Raw genomic sequence first — 27,262 nt, forward strand, 5'->3', positions numbered from 1 at the left:
TCTAATCTTCAGCATTCTTCTGTAGCACCACATTTCGAAAGCTTCTATTCTCTTCTTGTCCATACTATTTATCGTCCATGTTTCACTTCCATACATGGCTACACTCCATACAAATACTTTCAGAAATGACTTCCTGACACTTAAATCTATACTCGATGTTAACAAATTTCTCTTCTTCAGAAACGCTTTCCTTGCCTTTGCCAGTCTACATTTTATATCCTCTCTACTTCGACCATCATCAGTTATTTTGCTCCCCAAATAGCAAAACTCCTTTACTACTTTAAGTGTCTCATTTCCTAATCTAATTCCCTCAGCATCACCCGACTTAATTAGACTACATTCCATTATCCTTGTTTTGCTTTTGTTGATGTTCATCTTATATCCTCCTTTCAAGACACTGTCCATTCCATTCAACTGCTCTTCCAAGTCCTTTGCTGTCTCTGACAGAATTACAATGTCATCAGCGAACCTCAAAGTTTTTATTTCTTCTCCATGAATTTTAATACCTACTCCGAATTTTTCTTTTGTTTCCTTTACTGCTTGCTCAATATACAGATTGAACAACATCGGGGAGAGGCTACAACCCTGTCTTACTCCCTTCCCAACCACTGCCTCCCTTTCATGTCCCTTGACTCTTATAACTGACATCTGGTTTCTGTACAAATTGTAAATAGCCTTTCGCTCCCTGTATTTTACCCCTGCCACCTTTAGAATTTGAAAGAGAGTATTCCAGTCAACATTGTCAAAAGCTTTCTCTAAGTCTACAAATGCTAGAAATGTAGGTTTGCCTTTCCTTAATCTTTCTTCTAAGATAAGTCGTAAGGTCAGTATTGCCTCACGTGTTCCAGTGTTTCTACGGAATCCAAACTGATCTTCCCCGAGGTCAGCTTCTACTAGTTTTTCCATTCGTCTGTAAAGAATTCGTGTTAGTATTTTGCAGCTGTGACTTATTAAACTGATAGTTCGGTAATTTTCACATCTGTCAACACCTGCTTTCTTTGGGATTGGAATTATTATATTCTTCTTGAAGTCTGAGGGTATTTCGCCTGTTTCATACATCTTGCTCACCAGATGGTAGAGTTTTGTCAGGACTGGCTATCCCAAGGCCGTCAGTAGTCCCAATGGAATGTTGTCTACTCCGGGGGCCTTGTTTCGACTCAGGTCTTTCAGTGCACTGTCAAACTCTTCACGCAGTATCATATCTCCCATTTCATCTTCATCTACATCCTCTTCCATTTCCATAATATTGTCCTCAAGTACATCGCCCTTGTATAGACCCTCTATATACGCCTTCCACCTTTCTGCTTTCCCTTCTTTGCTTAGAACTGGTTTTCCATCCGAGCTCTTGATATTCATACAAGTCGTTCTCTAATCTCCAAAGGTCTCTAATTTTCCTGTAGGCAGTATCTATCTCACCCCTAGTGAGATAGGCCTCTACATCCTTACATTTGTCCTCTAGCCATCCCTGCTTAGCCATTTTGCACTTCCTGTCGATCTCATTTTTGAGACGTTTGTGCTCCATTTTGCCTGCTTCATTTACTGCATTTTTATATTTTCTCCTTTCATCAATTAAATTCAATATTTCTTCTGTTACCCAAGGATTTCTACTAGCCCTCGTCTTTTTACCTACTTGATCCTCTGCTGCCTTCGCTACTTCATCCCTCGAAGCTACCCATTCTTCTTCTACTGTATTTCTTTTCCCCATTCCTGTCAATTGTTCCCTTATGCTCTCCCTGAAACTCTGTACAATCTCTGGTTCTCTCAGTTTATCCAGGTCCCATCTCCTTAAATTCCCACCTTTTTGCAGTTTCTTCAGTTTTAATCTACAGGTCATAACCAATAGATTGTGGTCAGAGTCCACATCTGCCCCTGGAAATGTCTTACAATTTAAAACCTGGTTCCTAAATCTCTGTCTTACCATTATATAATCTATCTGATACCTTTTAGTATCTCCAAGGTTCTTCCATGTATACAACCTTCTTTCATGGTTCTTGAACCAAGTGTTAGCTATGATTATGTTGTGCTCTGTGCAAAATTCTACCAAGCGGCTTCCTCTTTCATTTCTTAGCCCCAATCCATATTCACCTACTACGTTTCCTTCTCTCCCTTTTCCTACACTCGAATTCCAGTCACCCACGACTATTAAATTTTCGTCTCCCTTCACAATCTGAATAATTTCTTTTGTTTCATCATACATTTCTTCAGTTTCTTCGTCATCTGCAGAGCTAGTTGGCATATAGACTTGTATTACTGTAGTCGGTGTGGGCTTCGTATCTATCTTGGCCACAATAATGCGTTCACTATGCTGTTTGTAGTAGCTTACCCGCATTCCATTTTATTCATTATTAAACCTACTCCTGCATTACCCCTATTTGATTTTGTGTTTATAACCCTGTAGTCACCTGACCAGAAGTCTTGTTCCTCCTGCCACCGAACTTCACTAATTCCCACTATATCTAACTTCAACCTATCCATTTCCCTTTTTACATTTTCTAACCTACCTGCCCGATTAAGGGATCTGACATTCCACGTTCCGATCCGTAGAACGCCAGTTTTCTTTCTCCTGATAACGACATCCTCTTGAGTAGTCCCCGCCCGGAGATCCGAATAGCGGACTATTTTACCTCCGGAATATTTTACCCAAGAGGACGCCATCATCATTTAATCATACAGTAAAGCTGCATGTCCTTGGGAAAAATTACGGCTGTAGTTTCCCCTTGCTTTTAGCCGTTCGCAGTACCAGCACAGCAAGGCCGTTTTGGTTATTGTTACAAGGCCAGATCAGTCAATCATCCAGACTGTTGCCCTTGCAACTACTGAAAAGGCTGCTGCCCCTCTTCAGGAACCACACGTTTGTCTGGCCTCTCAACAGATACCCCTCCGTTGTGGTTGCACCTACGGTACGGCTATCTGCATCGCTGAGGCACGCAAGCCTCCCCACCAACGGGAAGGTCCATGGTTCATGGGGGGGGGGGGGGGGGGGTACAATTCCATATGGATCTGGAAAAGTGATGGGTGAATTATGGATGGTAAAAATTGAGATTGATGGGACCTGTGGTTGGTCCACGAGAGCTATTTTATTTCACTAACGCCTGCCAGCAAGCTGGTGAGGACCCCTCTATCTGCTACCTGGGATGCGCCTATTACAACACCGTAACAGGTTCATGGCAAATTTTAAATATTAAGTACCACTTAGCTTCATAAACCAAATCCATATAAGCTTACAGAATCTAATAATTCCCACTGACTTCACTAGAAATATCAAGTGACACCATGACCACTCCAAGTTTTACTTCACAGACAAGACAATTTGCAATGTGTCTCAGTTTCTTTGTAAGACAAGGAAAACAATGTAATGAAAATTTAATACAGATTCAGATTAAGGAGCACAAAAAGAACCTAGGAATGTGAAATTTTTCCTTTCCAAGCATGAATCCCAATGCCAATGGAATACAGAACAGTGACAGATCTGTTGGTACCACAAAAAACATGGCAAAAAGCAATGCAAGTTAATATGCTAGATGATATATATATATATATAATATGACTTTCCTATGTTTTGCCTGACACTCAATGCAAAGAGGTGTTGTTTAGTGATTGGATTTTTATTTCCATCGACCCTATTTTTAAGTTAAATGTATGAGTGCCAATTTATGAAGTTCTACAATTTTCCAAGAGATGGTGCACACATCATCCGCAGTTACTGGGTTGATTGCCAGTTTGTTAGAGTTCAAGGTAAAAGCTACTAAGGACTCATTCCATTTGTGGAAAAAGTGTATTTACATTATTTCACTTGGGCGAATTTGTCATTTATGTCTTAGAAACCTGTGTATCTAACAGTACAAAAGGGAGTGCATTACTTCTTGTGGTGACATTTTACATCATTTGTTGTTAGGGAATTAGTAGAACTTAACAGAGTACAGATTTCAGCAATATCTTTGCATGATGTTTTATTGGTTCATATCTAATTCCTGTCTCTGGGGGAATATATTAATTTTTATGTTGTCATGAATACTACTAGCCAGCTGCATGGTGAGGGATAATTAAACAATATCAATGTGTGTGTGTGATCCACGAGATGGAATGGTTGGGGAATAGCTTTTAGATGTAGTCATTCATTACGAGTTGTTGGATAAGACGCAAGGCATTCAAGGTCACTTATTGTATAGTAGGTGACGTGAAAGATGGTAGAGACATTCACCACTGGAAAGTTATTTGTGTGTGGAATCATAACATTTTTCACATATATAGGCAGTAGTGAGGAGCAACTTATTTGGGAAAACAATTTATGTATTAAACAGACTTTCTTGTTGACAAAATTAATCAGCCATGCCCCAAGCCTTCACCAACATTTTTATTTTATAAGATCTCTACGACAGCAAGGAGGAGATTTTACAAGAGGTTTCTCATGATAGGAACACATGGTAGTACTTTACCAAAAAAGAACACACACACACACACACACACACACACACACACACACACACACACACACACACAAACACACACACACACACAAATGGAGTTGTTGAAACAAGAAGCGACAGACAGACAGAGAGAACATTGGCAGGAGCTATTAACATTTTGGAAACACATTACTAGAGTTATGGTCTTAACAATAGTTTTCTCTCTAGCCTCACTCCAGACTGTCAGGAAAATCCTACAATTGAAACATACAGCCAAGCTGATCCTGCACAGAAAGACACAAAAATGTGATGGTGTCATATGCTTTAGAAACTGACTTCCATAACAAATCAGAGCAAGTAGTAAGTTTGAGTATTTTGTGAAATGTAACTGAGTGCCAGGCCCTCATATGTTGCTATAAAAAGAGACAAGAGAGCCCTGTAAACATTACTAATCTCACAGATGCAGCAAATAAACCCTACATAAAATGTAGCTAGAATTGTCAGTCATTTTCCAGTAACAGGAAATTAACGTCACACATGTACAGATGCATCTGTCTAATGTTACAATGTTTTACATTAAAAGGGTTGTTTCACTTCTGATCGAACATGCTTAAAACAACACTTTTTAATGTGAAACAGGTGCACATGAGGGTCACTAACTGCAATATGAAGTAGGCTCTTATGCACAGGCGCCACGACATTTTAATTTCCCATTACTGGAAAAGTACCATACTGAATTATCAAACACTACATACAAAAGCTGTCTTTTAGCTACAGCATTATGGGAACTCTCACGTCAACAGTGGTGGCAGTTTTTACTCCTGTATATTTACATGTAACTTTCTGTAAAATTTGATCAGGTCTGTTTTTTAAGAACCATTCACAGTTTTACTTATCTTGTATCAACCTTTAGTAGTGACCATTGGTACCACTACGCTATGTATTTCTCCAGTAACTCTGACAATGTTCATAGTGTGCGCTTGTAGTATACTGCAGTAATAATGATACTTTAACCCCAACAGCAGGTGATAGTGACAATATGAACGGCTCTCAGTATTCCTTGCACTCATGTGCAATTAACACGCAAGTGGAGGTGGAGGCTAACGCCGGTGGTATGATTGACACAGACCAAGCAATTGAAATGATTCCCACTTGTAGCAACCCAACTGTAGATACGAATGCAATGATCCTTCAAATCCAAAATTGGATGGCAAATAATGATAGAGAAAGAAAAAATTGCGGTTAGAAAAGGAAAAGAAAAATCAGGAAAAGGAACAATTTCAGTTAGAAAAGGAGCGAATGGCAAGAGAGAGAGAGCTGAACAAGAGGAAGAAAACAAAAAAGAACTTATGCGAGCTTTTACCGATTTAAATAAACAATTTGATGCAGTAAATGAAAAATTTGAAGTGGTAAATGGAAAATTTGACATAGTAAAAACTGAAATAACTACCGACTTGAAAACTGATCTGAATACCCAATTGGGCAAGATCAAGTTGGAAATAAGTGGGCAAATCGAAGCAGTAAAAACTGAGATCCGTAAACAGGTTGAGGCTGAGATCAAGCAGGCATCTGGTAAATTTGATGCAGCACTAGAAGCCGCCAAGGATGAAATTAATGCCACGGTAGAAGCATACCACAGCAAAACTGTAGCATTGAAGGGTAATTGTGATACCATGTCAAAGGAGGTCAGCACTGTGAAACTGGCTGTCACTAATATGGGAAAGGAGATAGATGATTTGACGAAACAAGTGGAATCACTTGACATAGAGGAGCAGGTAAAAATTACGGTAAAGGCTCACACCGAAGCGTTATCCGACCACTACACAGAGTGGATAAAAACCAAAGACCATCTGATAGAAATAAAGGTAAAGACAGAATTGAAGGAAGTAGTAAGGGAAGGTACTTATCTTTTGGCGGAACCAGGAAAATCGGGAGACAGTGTTATCTGAGCTAGGACAGATAAGGCGAACTTTGGCACAAGACCTTCCTCAATGGAAGCAGCAGGTCATTGAAGAGGTGCAGACACTAAAGAACAAAGTGGAAAGTCCCTCACATCTGATGGGTAGCGAATAATAACCCAAATGCAGGAAGAAAGTGTATTGAAACACAAAACATTTCCAACCTTTCACCCACAAAAACGTAACATACATCTGATCGTATTTTTGCAAGACTTCCCTGGAATATTTCCCAACAGTTGGACAGACAAGAAAAGAATACAGTTTGTAACACAGTATAGAACAGGGGATGCTGCCTTATGGGGAATAGAAATGACTCACAAGTGGGACCTATAATGAATTCGAGCGGATGTTTCTGAACAAATTTTGGAGTGATGGTGTTCAACAGCACTTAAGAAAAGAAGTGTTCAATGCTGAAATGTTCAATTCGAAACACGACAGCCTCAGAAGATATTTCAAAAAATATTTAGGAAAAAATAAATTCAGGGACTCGCCAATTACAAATAGAGATGCGATCATGATTTTGAAAACTAAATTGCCCCTCTCTACAAGGGAGGAATTAGTTAATGTTTCCGAGGATGATACCAAAGCTTTCTTTCCATATTGGACTCATTGGATTTGATTTACGAAGACACAGTAGCAAATGTTGGTAGCACTCCGAATGCAGTGAGCAGGCGAAACAGTGGAGGTTACGCGGTCAACAATGGCAATGAGGAAAGAGCGCGCGGTAGCGACGCTTACTGCCAACTGTCCGGCAGCTAGAAAAAGCAACAGGTTTTGTATGGAAATGGACAGTTTTGACCAGAGGATAATAATAAACAACGGTACAATTCAATGGATAGTACACAACGGCCACAGTAAGGAAACTCAACACACAATTATCCACAAAATCAGTATGGAAACAAACAACCACAGCAAGAAAATTATCAGAGCGGACCAGCCTTTAACAGGACGTGTGAGTGGAAATCAAATAAATGGCATGGGACGAGTGGAGGACAACAAAATTTTGCTAATAATGACAACACAGTACACTACATGGCCCAGAACAGTCCGACTTCCGACAAATATAAATTTTTCCGATCACTCAAATGATTATGCAGGAACTCCGAAGCCGAAATGGCAAAAGACTGCACAAATCTATTATGCGCAGAGTGGATCGTACACAGGGCAAGATCCTTGTCCACCACCCTTCATGCCACAGTCACAACACCAACACGAAACGGAGGAGAAGTTAAGGGTGATATCGGATAGGGAGAACCACCACTATCAGGAAAACTAGAAACAGCATTTTTTAGCCTTTGCAAAAATGCTGCAGAATGAGATGGGGGCACAGAATCCATCAACTCATTTTCAAATAGGTGCAGTAAGGTATGACAAAGTCACCAACTTACGTGATGACTTATTGCAAGAGACTGACAATAATGACAGTGACGACATATGGAAGGAACAACTTCAGGCTTCTACCAAGATTTCAATAGTCAACATGCCCATAATTGCTTTTATTGATACTGGAGCCAATGTTAATGTTTTATCTTCATATTTGTTCAAGCAAATTTCTTCAGTGAGTAAAGTTTTATCTCTCCATATACAAAGCTGTACAGTGTCTGGAGCAATAGGAACTATGACACAGTGTGTAATCTTGCAAGCGCAACTTGGAGTAAATATTGACTGTTTCTGTTATGTGCAATTTCCTTATAGTAAAGAACCTATCGGTACCATGCCTACTTGGAATGGAGTTTCTCAGACTGACAAAAGCAAAATTTGACATTGAAAATGGAACTTTTAGATTAACGGTGAACCAGTAGGAGGTAACAATAACATTGTTACACAACAAGCTGAAACCAGTGCTTAATAAATGTCTATTTAAGATGCGGTACTTCACTGGCACACAGTTACGGACGGGCAGATGACAAAACAAATCCTGTAGATATTTGTGAGGACGAAATGTTGACTTACTACCTGACAAAACTGAGCTATATAACAAAGCTTTTGGAGCGACTGGTTTGACTAAGGATCAAAGGAGTGAACTTTTGACTTGCTAGTTAGTCATGTGCAGATATTCTCCAACAAACCTGAAGTAATAAAGGGATATGAGTATTGTATGGATGTGCTACCCCATAAGACTTACTGCAAAACGAGGTATGCAATTCCCTATTCACGACTAGAATAAATTTCGGTCACGGTCAGAATGAAGTTGATATTTGCCTTAACCACTGTCAAACAAGAGCAGAAATCAGTGTGAAGTGAAAGAAAGAAAGAAAGAAATTATTCTTACCAATCCTGAACACATTGTAAATAAACTGATAATTTTAAGTAATACTAATGCAGAGTGTTCTGTATTTATGTTCCATATTCCATGAGTTGACGGAGAATCACAAATTCCATTCACTAAAGTGGTAAAAAAGGGACTCTCATCGTGAGCGATACTTGAAAAACAATTCGACGGCACTGTGTGATCCACGAACCATTGTACAATGTGTGTAAAATAAGAAGGAATATTACGATGAAATTAACACGAGCCTATGAGCTTGTAGAGACACTGAAAATTTGGAAAACATATGAAAGAATAATGAAAATGTCATGTCAGTTTCATAGTTTGTAAGCATTTTAGGATTATATAGGTACTTCTATGTATATGTATTTTTTTTCTCTGCGACAATGCCTGTCACCTCCATGTAATGTATATTTATTGTGAATAGTAATACTTTCCATGTTGTTGTAGATGTTCTAAACCCTGTGACCAAAACACAGATGTAGATGAACTGCACGAAGACAATTTTTACTAATGGTCTTCACAATGGATATTTTCTCCATTATGGTAACTTAATGAAACGTCAAGTGTATAGTACTATGTGACTACTCAATTTCATCAATAGACACGTATTAAAAGCCACTAATATTACGAGTGACATAAGGACGACTGTCTCCCCTCCTCATGGGAGGCAGTGTAATATTAGTATCTGTTTCAATAGCTTAAATAAACTTACATTCGATAATTTAACCATGCAGGCTCTTAAGAGCCATACAATTTGTGTAAAAATTTCTTGCATCGTAACTGAGCAGCGAATTCCTGATATTTCAAAGAATATCTTCTGCGCCACGGTGCAGAATATGCATTGTTCATAAATTGTATCAATAGCAATATTTTGTGTTTCTTATTTTTTGACAGCTGAAGAATTGTATTCCTCTTCCGTTACCACAGCTCTGATATATTTTTTAAAGACAGCGGACATGTATGTTGCACGGTCTGCAATCACTAATTAGTTATTATAAAATATTACTATTGTTCAGTGCTATGTAAGAATTTATGTGTGCATCTAAGATGAAATATTGAATATGCTAAAGGACTTTATTTAAAGAAACAGCCAGCAAGATAGAAAATTGAAATTGTACAGAGCCTATTGTTAGCAATACTGACTAAGGTAATTAAATTGGTTATTGTGTTCTCAAATGCTGTAGTGGCTGCTTATTACTTAAAGTATTTCCATGCTATCCATCTCCTATTAATGACAACAGAAGTAACAGTGTTTTTATAGTTTTCATTCAGCTACCAGGGACTGACTGCATGTCGGCAAACATCATAGTTAAGGCAGAAGGTGCATTGCCATTTACCTTGTTTGTGATTTAAATCCAATTTGTTTTAACGTGTGGTGTAGTATAGCAAAGAAAATTTCCAGCTCTGTCTGGTCCCTTAGGTTTCTCTGTTAGTAGTTGCTATGTCTCATATCCGGTCGTGATCGAACATGATCACGACACAAATAAATTAAGTGGCAATGTGAACTCTGTTCTTGATCTTGAGAATGCTACGCCTTCTGCAAATGATTTCAGATGACACGTAAAGCATCACATACAGTACTTAAGTTTATGAAAAGTCTTTGCTCCTTGAGCCAACAAGTGGTGCTAAACTCACAACAGATTTCTGTATCTTCACAAGAGAATAATAATTTAATCAAAATATTTTTTACACCTTTAACCTCTGTGAGGATATTTATTCAACACGGTTGGAGGCTTACAGAGGCAACACCAGTCTTGAGTTGGTGTATTGAATACTGCAGGAAGACCTCCATTTGTCAGGACGAATACATAAAGAAATACGCAATAATTAATGTCGCAAGTTACTGCTTGCTTCAGTAGACGACTAAGTGAACAGGACCACTCCCCGGGTGCTATACAATCTATGCTGATGCAGTTCTTCTGACTTCCCTGTCGAGTTCCTACTATTCCTTTCAAAACTGAGGTACTTTTCTTCAATAAATTGCAAAACTAAAGCAATAAAAATATGTCAACTTATTAAAATTACTAGAGATAAGCATTAGCTTATGATTGCTTCTGTAGTTATAAAGGACTGCTGCCTCTTGGTGCTATATTGTCTAGTTTGACACAGCTCTTGTGTCTTTGCATATTAACTTCCTACTGTACAGTTCGAAATTCAGAAACTTTCCACAATAGCAACTATGTAGCAGAACTATATTTCTTGTCATAACAACACAACAACAACATTAAGCTCTGGAGAACAGTTATATGACCACTGTCTCACACTTGAGGAATGGGACACTTAATGAGCAGTAGCTGTTCCCAAGTTGGCGTCTTCTTCACAGCACAGTGACCTCAATCGGTCATGGGAGTGCTTAAATATCAGCACTATAATAAATGGTAACGTATTAAAATATCTGTATATAGTTATTAGCCCTTGTTATCTTCTGTAGATGATAAATTGAGCAGGACCACTACCTTCTGGTTCTATACAGTCTATCTTGACAAAGCTCCAATAGCAACATAAAGCAGAACTATATTTTTTCTTCTAATAATTTCCAGGTATGCAGCCAGATCCCGTCGACATTCTGCCACGATATTTCGGCCCAGAGACGTCCGGCCATCATCAGGTGAGTACACAACTACTGAAGAGCCCAGGTGCAGTCGCGGTATTTATGCCGAATCTGATGATGGCCGGACGTCTCTGGGCCAAAATATCGTGGCAGAATGTCGACAGGATCCAGCTGCATACCCGGAAATTATTAGAAGAAGAAATACGCCGGGAAAATTTCAGAAGTCACATCAGAACTATATTTTCTTACAACAGCAACTATGAAGCAGAACTAAATTTCCTTACAATAGCAGAATTATATTTTCTCACCGTAATGTAAGAACACCATTAAGCTCTGGTGAATATTCATCTGACCATTGTTTGATATTTGATGAGGAGCAGGATGCTCACAGTTGCGATAACCACGTTCAACTTGGTGTCTTGTATACAGCAGACCAACCTCTATTTGTCAGAGAGAAAACTCTGTTAAGTCCTGTTATACAGACATAAATATGTCAGGAACTTTTTCATAAAAATCACCTGAGTATCTCCTCCAGTGCACTGCCCTTTATACTTTGTGTGCATGATACTACCACCAGCTGTATATATGCATATCATACCCCATGACTTTTGTACCTCAGTGTGTGGTTTATCTCGACACAGCCCATATAACTTTCAGTGGTAAGTTCCTACAATTCCCACTCAAATCAAGAAACTTTTCTTTATTAGCAGCCATAAAGCAGAACCAGCTTTTTTTACAACAGCAACTGCAAAGAAGAACTGTATTTTCCTGCCATTTCAATACAAAAATACCATTAAATTTGGTGAGAATAGTCACTCAGCCACTGTTTCAGACTCAATGAGGAAGACGACCCTTGCACTGGTAATAAACCCTCCCACGTAAGCATACTGTATGCAGCAGAAAGATTCTACTTTTTAATGGAGGATACTTGAAAAAAAAGTATGGTAACTTATTAACATCTCTAGACACAGACATATACTCGTGTTTCCTACCACAGATGACGAACTGCACAGGACCACTATCTCTCGGGGCTATATGGTCTACCTTGACACTGTTCTTGTGACTTTTTGCAATAAGATTTTATTGTTTCCTGCATGATTAGGAAACTTTTCTTCAACAGCAACTGTAAAGAAGAACTGTGTTTTATTGTAATAGCAACTATAAAACAGAAGTATATTTTCTTATCTTAGCAGCTGAGAAATACCATTTACCACTCTGAGGACACTTGTTCGACCACTGTTTGAGCCTCAGTGAGGATTAGGGCACTTATGAATTTTGTATCCTGCACAGGGACCTCCACTTGTCAGAGACAATATGTACAGAATATGAACAGTGAAAAGTAGGGTAACTTATTAAAATCTCTAGATATAAGCATAAGCCCATGTTTGCTCCCATAGATGACCACCTGTGTGGAACCATTGCTTCATGGTGCTATATGGTCTGTCTTGTGACGTTCTGCAGTAAGTTAGTTCCCATTCCCTTAAAAATTCACAAACTTTTCATCAGTTGCTACTATAGTGCAAAACTATATTTTCTTATAATAACAAGACAATTACCCATACACCACAAAACACTATGAGAATACTAATTTGATCACATTATTCAGGCTCAATGAGAAAAAATACATACACAGTGGCAATAACCACTTTTATGTTGGTATCTTGTATACAGCTGGGAGAGTACTTGAAAAGCATGACCAATAAGAACTGAGGAATGTTTTTAGGAAATAGTATCAGTACCAAATGGTATTTTTTTCAGCAAATGAGAAATGCATCTCATATATTATGTAATGTTCGTTTGTCATTAGTAATGACTTCATTGAATGACAGACAGAAATATAACTAGTACTGAAATGGAAAACTTTCAAAAGAACAAATACAAAAAAGGAAGAGTTAAGTGTTTTGAAATTTAATGCCAATTGTCTGTTTAACTCAATTGCCTCACTGACAAACATTTCTGTAAAACATGTGGTTTTCTTATCCTTGTAAGGAAGCATAGACAGAGGTTCTTTTTTTGACAATTATTTAAGGTGATGGGTTTAACTGAAGAAGATCCTACAGATGTGTCACATTTTGCATTGTAGAACCTTCCTTAAAGGTTGAATAACCATTCCAGTCCTCAATTTCACTGAAGATTTTTGTTCAGAATTTTGCTGAAATTATTCACTTTAATTAATGAGAGTTGGGTGAGCTCTAGTTTTGGTGTACTGATGTACAGATCTGCTAGTGTACCCATATCAAAGAAGTCTTCACCTTGCATGTTAATAACTGTGTGGAGGCTTTTCAATGTGGGTGATGTAACCATTTCCTGACCTCCTTCAGGAACCATAGGTTTTCACTTCCTTTTCCAGTTTTTGATTATACTGAACTCCCTACCACAAGGCAGATCTGTGACATGTAATGAGGAGGTTAAATATCCATAGTATAAAAATATCCATTATGGGAAAGGTACATAGCGGCCATCAGCACCATTCTGTTTCTATTTTAGACCACACAGTTGTCACAACACACTCGCAGCTTTTTCTTTGCTGTGAATCCACTCTTTAAAACTTTCAAGAAACAGGAAGCAATGTGATTGCCCCCCCAACTGGTTACACCCTTGTGCCGCACACACAAAACTTTTAACACTATCACCCACATATGCACACAATTTATAATCAGAAAACCACCTCAAATAAAACATATTGCTATGTGTGAGTGTGGGGCAGAATATAACCTGTTCTACATCCATTGATATCAAACATACATCACTTGAAGAAAGCTGTGACTCTTTTATAGACTTATTTACCAAACTCGCAGCCTTCCTGGTCTTTCTTTTGATGCAGACTTAGTGCTGTTCTGAAGTTAAATTAATCTTTTGGTATTTTCACTTGTCTTTTTTCTTACACTGGAGATGGTCACAACCTCAGCACCTGTCTGTTTTAGGCAACCTAAAATGTACTTTTGGAAAACAATTTTGAAACATGTTGATAAAATCTGAATTTTATTTTTGACTTTACACACTTAATGTTGAAAGTATTAAGTATACCTAGGAGATACTGTCTACTACTCTTAAGTCTCTATTGGCATGGAAATGGCTTTGGGTGTTCCTTCACAATACTCCAGTCTTCATCTGTAAATGTTATTTTTGCTTATGTGATGAAGTATTTTCCCCTGACCATCTGAATGTCACAAGACATTTCCTCTTTTGCTCAATCAGCATCTGAATTCTTCAGTTTGTGAGACAGAAAATGTCTTTAAATGTTTTAGCATATACCTACCTGAGGCAATCACCTATGGGAACACTGTAATGCATCATAAATTATTGTTTATTTTCAGCTGTACAGTCATACTGTCCATGTCTCCTACCTGCAACATATGGCTCATCAGGTATGTCTCTTGTTCATCAGAAAGCTTGTACAAATCTGGAAATAATACTTCTTTTCATTCCTTTCAGAGGTCCTTACATTTTTACTTGCATATGCACTTTACCTGCAAGAAAATAATGTAACAATGATATAATATATATAATGTAATATAAGATATTCATGTGCATCCTCACTATTACATTCAAAAGTTTAATTTATAATAACAAATTGAAGAAATATGGTTCAGAGAACATATTTTGTGGTTATAAAAACAATACACACATCTTGTAGCCCACTGGAATGTTTACTGCTTTCTTTATCAGCATTGATGTAATGTAAGCCTTCCCACAAATCCTTGAGTCTTTCCAAGTATCTGTTCTCTTCCTAACAGTATTAGAGTCTGTATTTAGGTCAATCTTAATGCAATAAGCTAATAAATAATGAACAGAAGCACATTCATGTATATGTTCATGGGTAAAGCACAGGGAACAGAATGTCAAGAAGGGCTGTACACTAACAGTCCAACTGGATGGTTCTTACACTGGCCTCCATGGATAGTGTAATGGAGATAATCCAGGCGCCATCTTTGGACAACCCTTTGAACTAAATGAGAAAGACATGGCAATAGTATTGTTTCATACAGTATTACCAGCAGTAAATAGAAAGATTTCAATGCAGTATCTGAAAATTAGGCACCCTGGCACTTTTCCCATACAGTCCTCAAATATGGCAACTTATGAAAATCTGTAGATATAAGCATTAGCTCATGCTTAGGTTGTGACAGTGCCACGAGTTTAACAGTGCCGCTACGTCAGTACGTGAACACGGCGATAGAGGCGCTCCGCAACTCGGCTCAGCGCGGGAGCGCCACCTGGCTATGAACGGCGCCGGCCGCATGTCACGGCATGGCAGTCTAATGACAGATTCAGAGTTGGTAGCATGTAACCCGATATTGTTCTAAATTTGCATATCCACGCAATTTATTAGTGCTTAAAGGTTATAACACTTTTTGGCGACGAAGTCGGATATTTTTTTTCCTGCGTTGTGGAATTGTCTGTTCGTGTCGGGGCAGACGTGGAACAGCTTGTGCAAGCGCTCATTGAACAACAAACACAGCTGACGGCTGCTATTCAGGCGTTGTCGACGTCGCTTACTCATCGTCTGTCTTCCTCTTCTCCGCCTCCGTTCCCTCCTTACGACGAGGCCGCTGAAGACTGGGAGGATTATGAGAAGCGTTTGCGGCAACACTTCTTGGCTTTCGGCGTTGTCGACGCTCCTATGTGTAAGTCGTTATTTCTATCTTGGATTTCCCCACGGATCTATCAGCTGCTATCTCAGTTAGCCCCTCTGCAGGAACCTGCCTCTCTGTCCGTCCAAGAAATGTGTGACTTATTGTCTACCTATTACCGAAAAAACACCCACGTCGTTGCCGCCCGCGTGGCGTTCTACCGGTGCCGTAAACAGCCCCATCAATCTTACCGGGCTTGGGCGGCGTAACTACACGGTCTGAGTAGGAAATGTCAGTTTGTCACGGACACTCATCATGAGTCTTATGCTGATTCAATGGTTCGGGACGCTATTCTACGGCTTGCTCCTGATAAAGAAGTTCGGCAACGTGCCTTACAACTACCAAACCCGTCGTTGTCGGAAGTGCTAAGCATCGCTCAATCTTTTGAAGTGTCTCACGCTGCTGGTGCGCAAATAGAAGCGTGGTGTGATGTAGGCGCTGTACAGACCACTTTCGACACGGACAATTTGCCTGTTTCACAGGGGAACGACGATGTCGCGGCGGTTCACTCGTCAACAACGTCGCGTTGGGCCGCCACGCTCGCAGCGAAAACAGCAACCACAGAAGCAGGTTCGTTCCGCACTTCCTTCTTGTCCACGTTGTTTCGTACAGCATCTGGTATGATTTTTTTTTCTAGTAATTTAATTGAAAGCTTTGTTGCTTTGGTAAAAATAAAATTGGTTCCTTTTGTCGTGACAGAATAAATTACTGTTAATCACACCAGATTTGTCGGAGAACAGCAGCAACATGTGTAACTGATCCAGCTTTAAGAAATTCTATTACCTTTTAGCGGAAAATTCGTGCGGTACTCTCCGACGTTAGAAAAGTCGTGGTGTTCCGTTCGCAGCAGGAGGCGGCTGTCTTTTCTCATTCGCGATATCGAAAATTACTAAATGAACCGAAATTCTTTTTCGGAGGAAGATCGCACGGAGAAAACACAGAAGTTACATGAAAGAAACCTAAGGGACCAACTAATTGGATTTGTACGAACATATAAACGGAACTGAAAGAACTTGGAATAAATACTATAACGATGTCGTCACGACAGCCTCCTGTTCCGACAGAACACACGCTGGATCATAAGCTGCATAAATCTTTCAAACAGGAAAGATTATCACAAGTATAATTAATGAAAATAAGGTTGAGAGATTTTCTTTGAAATTAAATAAACTTCAAGGCTTCAAGTATTATATTATGAAACGGAAACTTACATTAACATGGCCACCCATTGTGGCGGTGGAGCGAATTTTCATGATATACATTCTCGCTTGTTTGTGGCTACATATATTTTTTAATCAGTTAAACTCTTAAAGTTACAATAAAATGATTATATCAGTATGGAGCACAATACTTTTGCGTCCGACTCGCAACACATTCACAGAACAGCTAGACAGCGGCGCGGCTCCCTGCAGAAGTAAAAACTGGCAATTGTTATTTTGAAACATAGGTGCATCGTTTTTTTTTTTTTTTTTTTTTTTTTTTTTTTTTTTTTTTTTTTACTGATCGATAGCAGCGTATAACAGTTTATAGCTATCGTGATATTCTGCGCTTTTCAGGAGCGCGGCAAAGATATCTGGTTACAACATTCATTGGTATATGTTAAAAGTTCGCACATACTGACGCGAATACAGAAAAAAAAAAACTTTTACATATTAAAAATCGCAGTGATAGTCTGTAATGCCACAATGCCTCCCATGTGAGGCATGATGATTCCGGAAGGATCATCAGGACTCACATGTAGTTTCAAGACATTACTGTGTTTTATCATCTGTTTACTTTCGTTCTAACATAAAATTGGAATGAGTTTGTCATCTAGTTATTTTATGCTTCCAGTACAGTTATGAAAACAAATGTCTTTCAGTGTCTTTTGTGCACTTTGGCACTTCTCTGTTCATTGTAAGGTGTCCTTGCACTGTTATCTTAATTGCTGTTACTGTGAAACAAAATATGACAAAAAACAATCTTAAGTCTAACACACAAAGATAAATGAATAATACTCTATAGAAAACAAAACATGTAAGTAGACAACACATACACAGATACATTGAAATAATTACTTAAACAGTCCTCTAAAATTGTCTGTGACCTGTTTGGTCTCGTAATGTTTTTTTATCCGTTTCATTAGATTCCTTTAGAATGTCGTTGTTAATCAGGACGTTTCGCTTGACACTACACTGTACACTTTTATTTGTCACGCGCTCACTTAACCGGAGTCTGCAACGTCTATTCTCGTTCGGTGAGCGGCGTCGTCCGAGAGGTCACGACCCTGGGTAGCGTCTTTTTTGTGTTCGCTCGTGTTGCCTCTCTAGTGTCTCGCATCAAGCGTCATGTCGTTTACATGCAAATAAACAGAAAGAAACCTGTGTTAGGTTCGTGCTATAATGTGGACTTACAGGTAAAAGTTTTATAGGATTCTGGACAGGATTGATAACCTTCCCTTCCAGTTAACGTTTCAGTGCTCAGTAATGCCTTGTCTTTATTTAATTATCTATCGCAAAATATCCGACGTGACTGATTAAATGGAAATTAATTTGAAGCTAAGACTTCTCTTTTTACAGAATACACAAAGTTCATAATTAAGTTTCACTGTGATAGCTTTAGCAATGTCTCTTGCGTAGTTGTGAGACGGAAAACATTCTAAGGTCAATGACACGCCTCAAAACGCGAGCGTCGGTTGTTTCAAATGTTAATTGTTGAGTCCAACTGCAAGCAGCTCCGCGTTGTTGCCGGTTGCTAGTCCAGTGCAACACGCGCTCGTGTATGCTCGTATGAAGTTTAACGTGTCACTCGCGCTCTGCTAAAATGAGAGCACGCGGAAAACACACGTCTAGTGTCCTTTCTCCATCGTCGATCGGCCTATCGAAAACTTGGGTAGAAAATACCACCGTCTGTTTCGAGGATTTCACACGACAGTCCCTGCGACCTGCCATGCTGCTTACACACAGGTAAGTGAAGCCAACGTTTTACATATAGTTTGCAAAATGCTTTGCTGTGATCGCTGTCACTACCTGCACTTGCGTGTACACATGTCACTGCACATGTATTTTGTACACTTTATCACTCGCATTTTGTTTAGAACGTCTTAGTGTCTGCAAATTCACATCTCACATTGCGATTTCTAAGTTCACAGTCCAAGTTACTCACAGGTAAATACATTACAAGATTAAACAATGTCCATAAATTACATACATACATACATACATTTCTTAAGTTTGCTTAGTCACAAAATTCTGTTAACCTTTTCAGTCACGCCACGCCGGATTAGCGTATTGAATACCACTACTTGTGCATCAAGGCACGATTATTTCGGTTATTCTCTCTCCCTTTTACCAAGGTAAAATTTTTCTTAAAACAAATCTTTTAAGCAGCTTGTTATTTCGTTTCTCTTCAAAATTTAGTGTCACTGTTTATGTAGAGCACAGATTGAACAAATTCTGTCTCTACTGGTCGAGCATAATCATGCATTTCTCTCCGGAAGATTCATGCTTCATAAAGTTACTGGCTGCAAGTACTACTCGCGGAATGTATTATAATCTCTCAACATTGCTACTCGCGATACGCGATTAGAACAAAACTTTCGCTAACGGATCTATCCCACAAATTTCGTTTCCACTTCAACCGTCTAAAGAGCACTCAGATGAGCCTGTCAAATTCTAATCCTCACTTTTTTTAATGGGATAGGATGGGGAAGTGGAAGAGGAGAGGATCAAGTATGAACATAAATACACTATATACATATACAAATTCTAGCACAACTACACTAGGATATTTTTTGTGACCTTAGATGCATGACATGCGTCACGTGTGCCTTCAAGTGGCTATTCTTTAATCTAATATCAGATCTTAGTTTTATTATTATAATGTGAGTCTTATCTGGTGACAGCTTTCTAGTTTCTCACGCTTCCTTCTGGGCGATTGTCGGGTTTGGCTGTGAAATAGCTAATTACTTTAGTGCATCTTACATGTTTAAAGAAGAAATGTTTACCATCAGGAATACTTCAGACTTGTCAGTACGACGTATATGTTTCCATGTAGTGGCACTCTCGACTACATGACCTAACAGCTGTTGTAAAACAGAATAAAGGAAATGTTTTGTTGCTTAGCTATTAAATCTTTGAGACTTATTGTTCGTAGATGATACTTTGAATCTGAGATTGAATCTCCTGAAAACTCTCAAATACTACGTGATACTCTCTCTCTCTGTTATTTACTGCTTTTGACAGTTCAAACACTTGGCTACACAAATCTGTTTAATTCTAAAGATCGCGCTAACAAAAGGTATAGTTCATGGCGGTGTTACAATAACGCACAGTTTACACGCAAGAGGCTGTACTCTGTACACTTAGACTAACATTCCATCTTGAGGGCTGAAAAAGAAATTGCTTAACCTAATATTTCACATATATATTCATTGGAGTTGGAAGGTGGCAATCTGCTACTTCCTTCCGTATCTCCTTTCACCAATAACGGCATTTCTCAATGCCAACAGCCAACTTGGACTGCTTACACCTATGACTAACTTAAAACTAACTGAGAATCTGTCCTCTCAAATGGAATGTGCTTTCCTTTTGGTACGCCATAATAAATCAAATCTTCAATTACCTCCATAGTTTTTCGCCAAAGTGTGAGTACTCGTATTGGTGTGTTTGAATACCGAAGTGTTTCACAGGTTAAACCTTAGGCTAATGTTCCTTTGCTTGTTACTTTGCCTCGTTATACTTCTTGAGATCCTGGTGATGATACAATCCTTTAATTCTGCCAGATGCTGGATCCGCTATTAGATAACATCCTGTATGTGGTTTTCTAATTACTACAAATGGTCCGTCGTACAATAGCCTCCATTTCCGATTTCTTTTCAACAACTTCGATGGCTTAAAATGTGTCTGTAAAAGCGCCTTTTCATTAATATCATATGTAAGAGCCTTAGATACTTTCTTGTCATAAGACTTCTTGCGTAGATTCGCCTGCACAGCTAAGGATACCAATGCTTGCCTAAGTTTTGCATCTAAATCTAATTCTGGTTCTACAATTTTAGGTATGGGATCTAACCATTCATTTCTTTCCCGATGACTCGTCATTAATTCCGCACGTGTAAATCCAGTTGAGAAGTGTGGAAGATTGTTGACAATCTGCTCGAATGAAGATACAAAGTCAATCCAACGGGTTTGTCGATTAGGTATGTAGGTTCGAATGAATCTATTGAACTCTTTGAAGATACGTTCGGTGGGATTAGATTGCGGTCTGAAACGAGATATAAGTATTTGTTTGATGCCATATCTGGCAAGAAAATTGCGCCATTGTCTGCCAGTGAAATTCGATGCATTATCTGATAGAATGGCCTCCGGCTTGCCAAATCGAGGAATATAGTCTTGTTCGATTCGACGGATGATCGGAAGTGGACTGGATGATTTCACTGCATAAAGTCTCACATGTTTTGTGAAAAGATCCAACAATGCGACTAGGTATTTCACCCCTCCCCTCCCTTGCGGCAGGGGGCCGGCGAGATCAAGGGCCAGAACTTGATTTGGTCTCTCAGTAATAATTGGATTCAGAGGAATGAGGTTCGAATGGTTGAAGGGTTTTGCCTTCTGGCAGATAAGACAGGTACTTAACAACTAGTGGATTCGATGGTGCAAGTTTGGTACATAGCAATACGCAGAAATCTTTCGTTTGCATTTTCAGGTCCATAATGACCCCAGGAAAGATGTGTGTACCAGATAAGGTGTTCAACGTATGCGTGTGGTATACACACACACCATCTACCAGAGAGGAGAGAAGTTCGATGGAATAAAACATCGTTGTGTAGTTTATAAAATTTGGACAAGTGGTGATCGGGTTTTGTTAGAAGAAGTTGTTTGACCTTATGCCATTTGGGATCTGTTTCTTGGAGTATACGCATCTGCTTGCAGAGCTGAAGGAAATACTTTCTATGTAGTGGGTCTTTCATTAGAAGAATTCGGTAGTTATAGACATCTGCTCAATAAGTTCACTGGACTCGGGAAGTCCTTGCGGCATGCGTGACAAAGCATCCGTGATAATGTTGTTTTTACCCTTGATGTATACTATTTAGAAATCATACTCTTGCAAGAAGAGACTCCATCGTGTAAGACGAGGATGAAGTAGTTTACACGAGAGCAAGAAACTAAGAGCTTGGTGATCAGAAAAGACCTTAATTTTCCGACCATGGATGTAGTAATTGAACCTTTTAAAGGACCATACAACGGCCAGAGCCTCCAACTCTGTCACCGAGTATGACCTCTCACATTCTGTGAGAACCCTACTTGCAAAGCTGATAACTCTTCTCTTCTTTTCCATCAATTGCTTCTATTTGAAACAAACAAGAACCAAGCCCCTGAAATGAAGCATCTGACGAAATACAGAATTCTTTATCCATGTCTGGATGGAACAAAATATTGCTGTTGAGAAGTGCTTGTTTAATACGATCAAAATCTGCCTGACACTCTGGCGTCCAATGCCAGTGAGTATTTTTCTTTAGAAGATCATGCAATGCTTGACTGTTCATCGACTGGTCCGAAATAAACTTTCTGAAAAAGGAAGTCATTCCGAGGAAGCCTTTCAACTGGCGTTTAGAAGAGGGCACAGGAAAGTTTTTAATAGCTGCTAGTTTGTCTGGATCTGGGGCAATTCCCTGTGATGATACAAGATGTCCTAAAAATTTAATCTCGCTTTTACCAAATTTAGACTTATGTAGATTAGCTGTGACTCCATAGTCAACAAACCTCTGGAAAACTTTGCTTATTATGTCTAAATGTTCTTCCCAAGATTTCGTAGCAATCAGTAAGTAATCAACATACACTGTTACTCGATCCAACAGTTCAGGTCCTAACACATGATCAAGTGCAGCTATGAATACGCCTGAACTCACATTCAAACCAAATGGAACTACTTTGAATTGGTATGATCTACCTGCAAATATAAACGCTGTATATTTTCGAGACTGTGATGTCATCTTGACCTGCAAGTAGCTCGATCTCAAGTCTACCGATGTGAGGAATTTTACTCCATGAAACCTTTGTAATTGTTCATCCATAGCCTCAGGTAGAGTTCTTACTGGAATAATTATTTTATTTATGTTTCTTGCATCCAAAACTATACATACACTACCATCCTGCTTCAAAACTGGCAATAACGGACTACTGTAAGGTGAGTCTGATGGTTCAATGATCTCCCACTTAAGCATTTTACGAATTTCATTTTTCACAGCCTCGCGCCTTGCATACAGGACAGAGTACGTTGTCTTGCAAAAAGTAGAATGGGGAGCGACCTTCATGTCATATTCGTAGTCACGTATTACTCCAGGTTTCGAAGAAAAGACATGAAGATACCTCATAAGTAAGTGCAGTAAATCTTGTCTTTGTATGTAATCAAGTTCACTTGATTTGCTTACTTTATTCAAAATCTCTTCTCTAGTCGGAAGTCCGTCATCAGTATCAAAATCCGTCCAACTGTTACCCTGTCTTGTCATGTGTGCTTGGTTCAAAAACATTCGCTGTACCAGTCTGCGTACCTTAACTTTGTGCTCAGTGTTGACTCTTTTGACCTTGCCGCGTAACAATTGCAGCGTTACCTCCTGTTCACCTACTCGGATTGTACAGATACCCTTTTCTATATCAATCACTGCCTTATTCTTCCTCAGGAACTCCATTCCTAATAAGCATGACATTGACAAATTCTTTACTAGAAATACACACATGAAAGAAGTAGAATTAATCCTTATCGGTACCTGAGCTTGCAAATTGACTCGCTGTGATAAAGATCCTACCGCTCCTGTTACTGAACGACCTTGTACTGGTAACGTTAAAATTTTCATCACTGCAGAAACTTTCTTAAACATACATAGTGATAAAGCATTTACGTTTGCACCAGTATCAATAATAGCATCTATTGGTGTATTGGCTATGTCAATTTTAGTCATTGCTTGTACTTCGTCTTCCCATACGTCATTCAAGTCTGTCTCAATATTTTCCTGCAACAAATCGTCTCTCAAGTCAGTGTCGCGATCATAACGTATTACGTTAAGTCGTTCAAGGTCGAGTTTGCCCCCATTATGTCCCGCAGCATCCCCAAGGAGGCGAAAAGGTGCTGCCTTTAGTTTTCCGCTTTCTTGTGATGCGACTGATTTGATTCTTCTGTCACATCACTTGACCATTCTCGCTGGTTTTTTACCCATTGTGTGTGTTGATTTGTATCAAACCCTTGTTGGTACTGCACTTGGTTACCAGGCTGAAAAATCGGTACATTACTTGCCTGCGCAAAATATACCGGTGGATTGTATTGTTTTCTTGGTTTATTGTTATTGTATCTAAAGTCCTGTTGTGGTGGCGTGAACTGTTGTTGTTGCATGAATGGTTGTATTGCTGTTGTTGCTGGTGTTGTGGCTGCCCATAGGGTTGTGGTGGAGGTAGCTGGCCTCCGCAATTTTGATTGTTGCAACGTTTACCCTTGTATTTGTTCCCATTCTGGTAGAAGTTACTACCGTTATTGTTTGATTGGTATGGGGCATTCCCGTAATACTGTTGTTGCGTGTTGTATATTGGATTGTACCGTTGGTTGCCGTAATGCTTGTATTTGTGTTTACCATTACGGTAACCATTGTTTCGGCCTCTATTGCGGTTATTGTACTGTTTGTTTCCGTATTGTGTTTCGTGTGAGCCATTTCCATTACTACCGTTTCCATTCGAATACGTGCCTGCGTTGTTGTTCTTACGGTTAGCATTCGCACGCGCGTCTTCGTGTATAAGATCGAGCGAATCAAGGACGGATAAAAATGCGTCCTGATCTTCCTCTGACACGTTCACAAATTTTTCGCGTATGGAAATGGGTAGTTTTGACTTAAGAATCATAACATCTTTTGTTGTTATGGGAGTGTCCCAATATTGTATCTTTCTCAAGTACTTTTCAAAGTACTGGCGAAGTCCGCCACTGTTCGAATGGAAAGGTTCGGCGTTGTAGACCTCTTTGCGTAGGCGTTGCTGAACACCTGCGCTCCAAAATTTGCTTAAAAAGTTCTTAAACTCGCTAAATGTTTTGCACTTATCAACCATCTCGGTTCCCCATATAGCACTTTCTCCTTGTATGTATCCGGTAATGAATTGTATTCTCTGTTTGTCATTCCAGGCAGCTGGAAAGACTCCTGAAAAGTTCTTTATGAAAACGACTGGATGAATATTTCGCTTTTCCGGTTGGAATGGTTGAAAAACTCTGTGTTTCAATACACTCTCCTCTTTCATGAGGGTTGTGAGTGTCAATTGTTCAGTGTTGTTGTTGTGTGAATCGTTAAATTCATTTTTCGGTCGCGGAATGTACTGTGGTGTGTTGTGTTGTCTGGTATTGATGTTCATCTGGCTCAGAAGGTAGTGAGTGTTTCCCGTCACTCTGGTTATCATACTGTAGTGTTTGAATTTGCTGTTTCAGGTCGGATATCTCATCTGTTACTTGCTTCCGCCATTCCGGCAAATCCCGGGTAAACACTCGTCTAATTTGGCCTAGTTCAGTACAAACAGTGTCTCCTGAACTGCCGGGTGCAGATATGTCTAAGGTTGCGGATTTAACAACATCTTTCAAGTCACGTGTAACCTTCTCCTCAACAAGCTTCTCTTGTACATCAATCCATTCTTTGTAATGTTCGGTAAGTGCTTTAGTGTGCGAAGCAACATTACTGTTAACTCTTTCCTCAATAGTTCGGTCCGAAATGTCATTCACCATTGCACTTACTTTTGATTCTACAGTGGCTATCACTGTCGCTAACTCGTCTACCTGTCGTGCAACTCTTTTATACGCAAGTTTTACCGAATCGGTTTCTTTGCGACACGCTTCGATTTGAGTTGTGAGATTCTGACCAATGTTATCAATTTTGTTATTCAGAGTGCTTATCTGTGTTGTCAAAGTGGTTACTTGCGCCGTGACGTCACCCTTAACCGAATCTGTGCTGTGAGGGTACCTACTTTCGCATCAATGGTGGTATTTACGTCATTCCTAACTGAGTCAATCTGTGTTGTCATATCCGTTTTCAACTCTGATAAAAACTTGTCTCTGTCTTTCTCACGTTGTTCGCGATCACGTTCGCGCTGTTCCCTCTCCTGTCTGTCTAGTATCAATTCCTGTAACATTTTGACAATGTCAATTGATACCGTTATCGGGGAGGTGGGTGTTTCCTGCTGAGTGTCGTCCACGTTAGCTACCTCTTGTCTATCGTCTGTCCTGGCCGTCGTTCCGCGTGAGCATTAGCTCATAATTGCTTCTGTAGAAGACCAATTTTACAGGATCATTGCCTTCTGGTGCTATATGTTCTATCTCTACAGTTTTTGTGACTGTCCATGATCAGTTCACACTACTCTCTTCACAATTAAGAAACTTTTCATTAGTAACAATCGTAAAGAACTATTTTTCTCTGCAATGCCTATGACAAAACAGAAGTATATGGTCTCATTATAACAACATGTCAACACCGTTAAGCTTTGCAAAAATACTTATTCAACCACCGTTTTAGACTCGGTGAGGAACAGGATGCTTACAGTGGCAAAATCGAATCACTTATATCAGTTGACTTAGAGGAAGGTATCAGTGATCACAAACCTTCAATAGTAACTAGGACTATGAGTATTATAAGGAATGTTAAGAAAGTTAGGAAAATGTATTTAGTTAACAAGAGTGACGGGATACAAATTGCAGAGTATCTTAGTAGTCAATATCAAATATTCACTGAGGATATAAAAGTCAACAAAGATCTTGCTAAACTCAGCTTGCTCTGTTCCTCCATGAGACTCGTAGTGCTGTAGACCGTGCCACTCAGGTTGATGCTGAGCTCGTTGTTTTCAGGAAGGCAGTTGACACAATCCTGCACTGCCATTTAGTGAAAAAATATGAGCTTACCAAGTATCCGGCCAGATTTGTGACTGGATTCCAGACTTCCTTGCCAGATGAAAGTTGACCCATCACTCTTAATGGAGCATAATCAACAGATGTAAAGGTAATTTCTGTGGTACCACAATGGGGGGGGTAATAATAATAATAATAATAATAATAATAATAATAATAAAAAAAAAAAAAAAAAAAAAAAAAAAAAAAACAACCCCAACAACAACCCGTGGAGGCCCGGGAAAAGAATCGGCCTCCGGTATGTTCTGCCAGTCGTAAAAGGCGACGAAAAGAACAAACCACTAATAGGGCTAACCCCCCTTTTAGTGTGATTACTTCGTTCAGGACAGAACTAAAGAAGCCTCGGACAAGTGCCGTCATGGTCGGGGACGACGCTTGAACCCTATGCCCGCCCACAATGGTAAGAACACTGCTAGCCAACTGGAAAATGATTTAAATCCAAATAGAGGTGTTTTGCAGGATATGCTTCCTGCAACCACCCTAGAAGGAAAACAGACAGAGGATGAGATGGTCAGATGAAGTTAATCGACACCTCATGTTCT

The sequence above is a fragment of the Schistocerca americana genome, chromosome 5 (genome assembly GCF_021461395.2).
Source record: "Schistocerca americana isolate TAMUIC-IGC-003095 chromosome 5, iqSchAmer2.1, whole genome shotgun sequence".
NCBI lineage: Eukaryota > Metazoa > Arthropoda > Insecta > Orthoptera > Acrididae > Schistocerca > Schistocerca americana.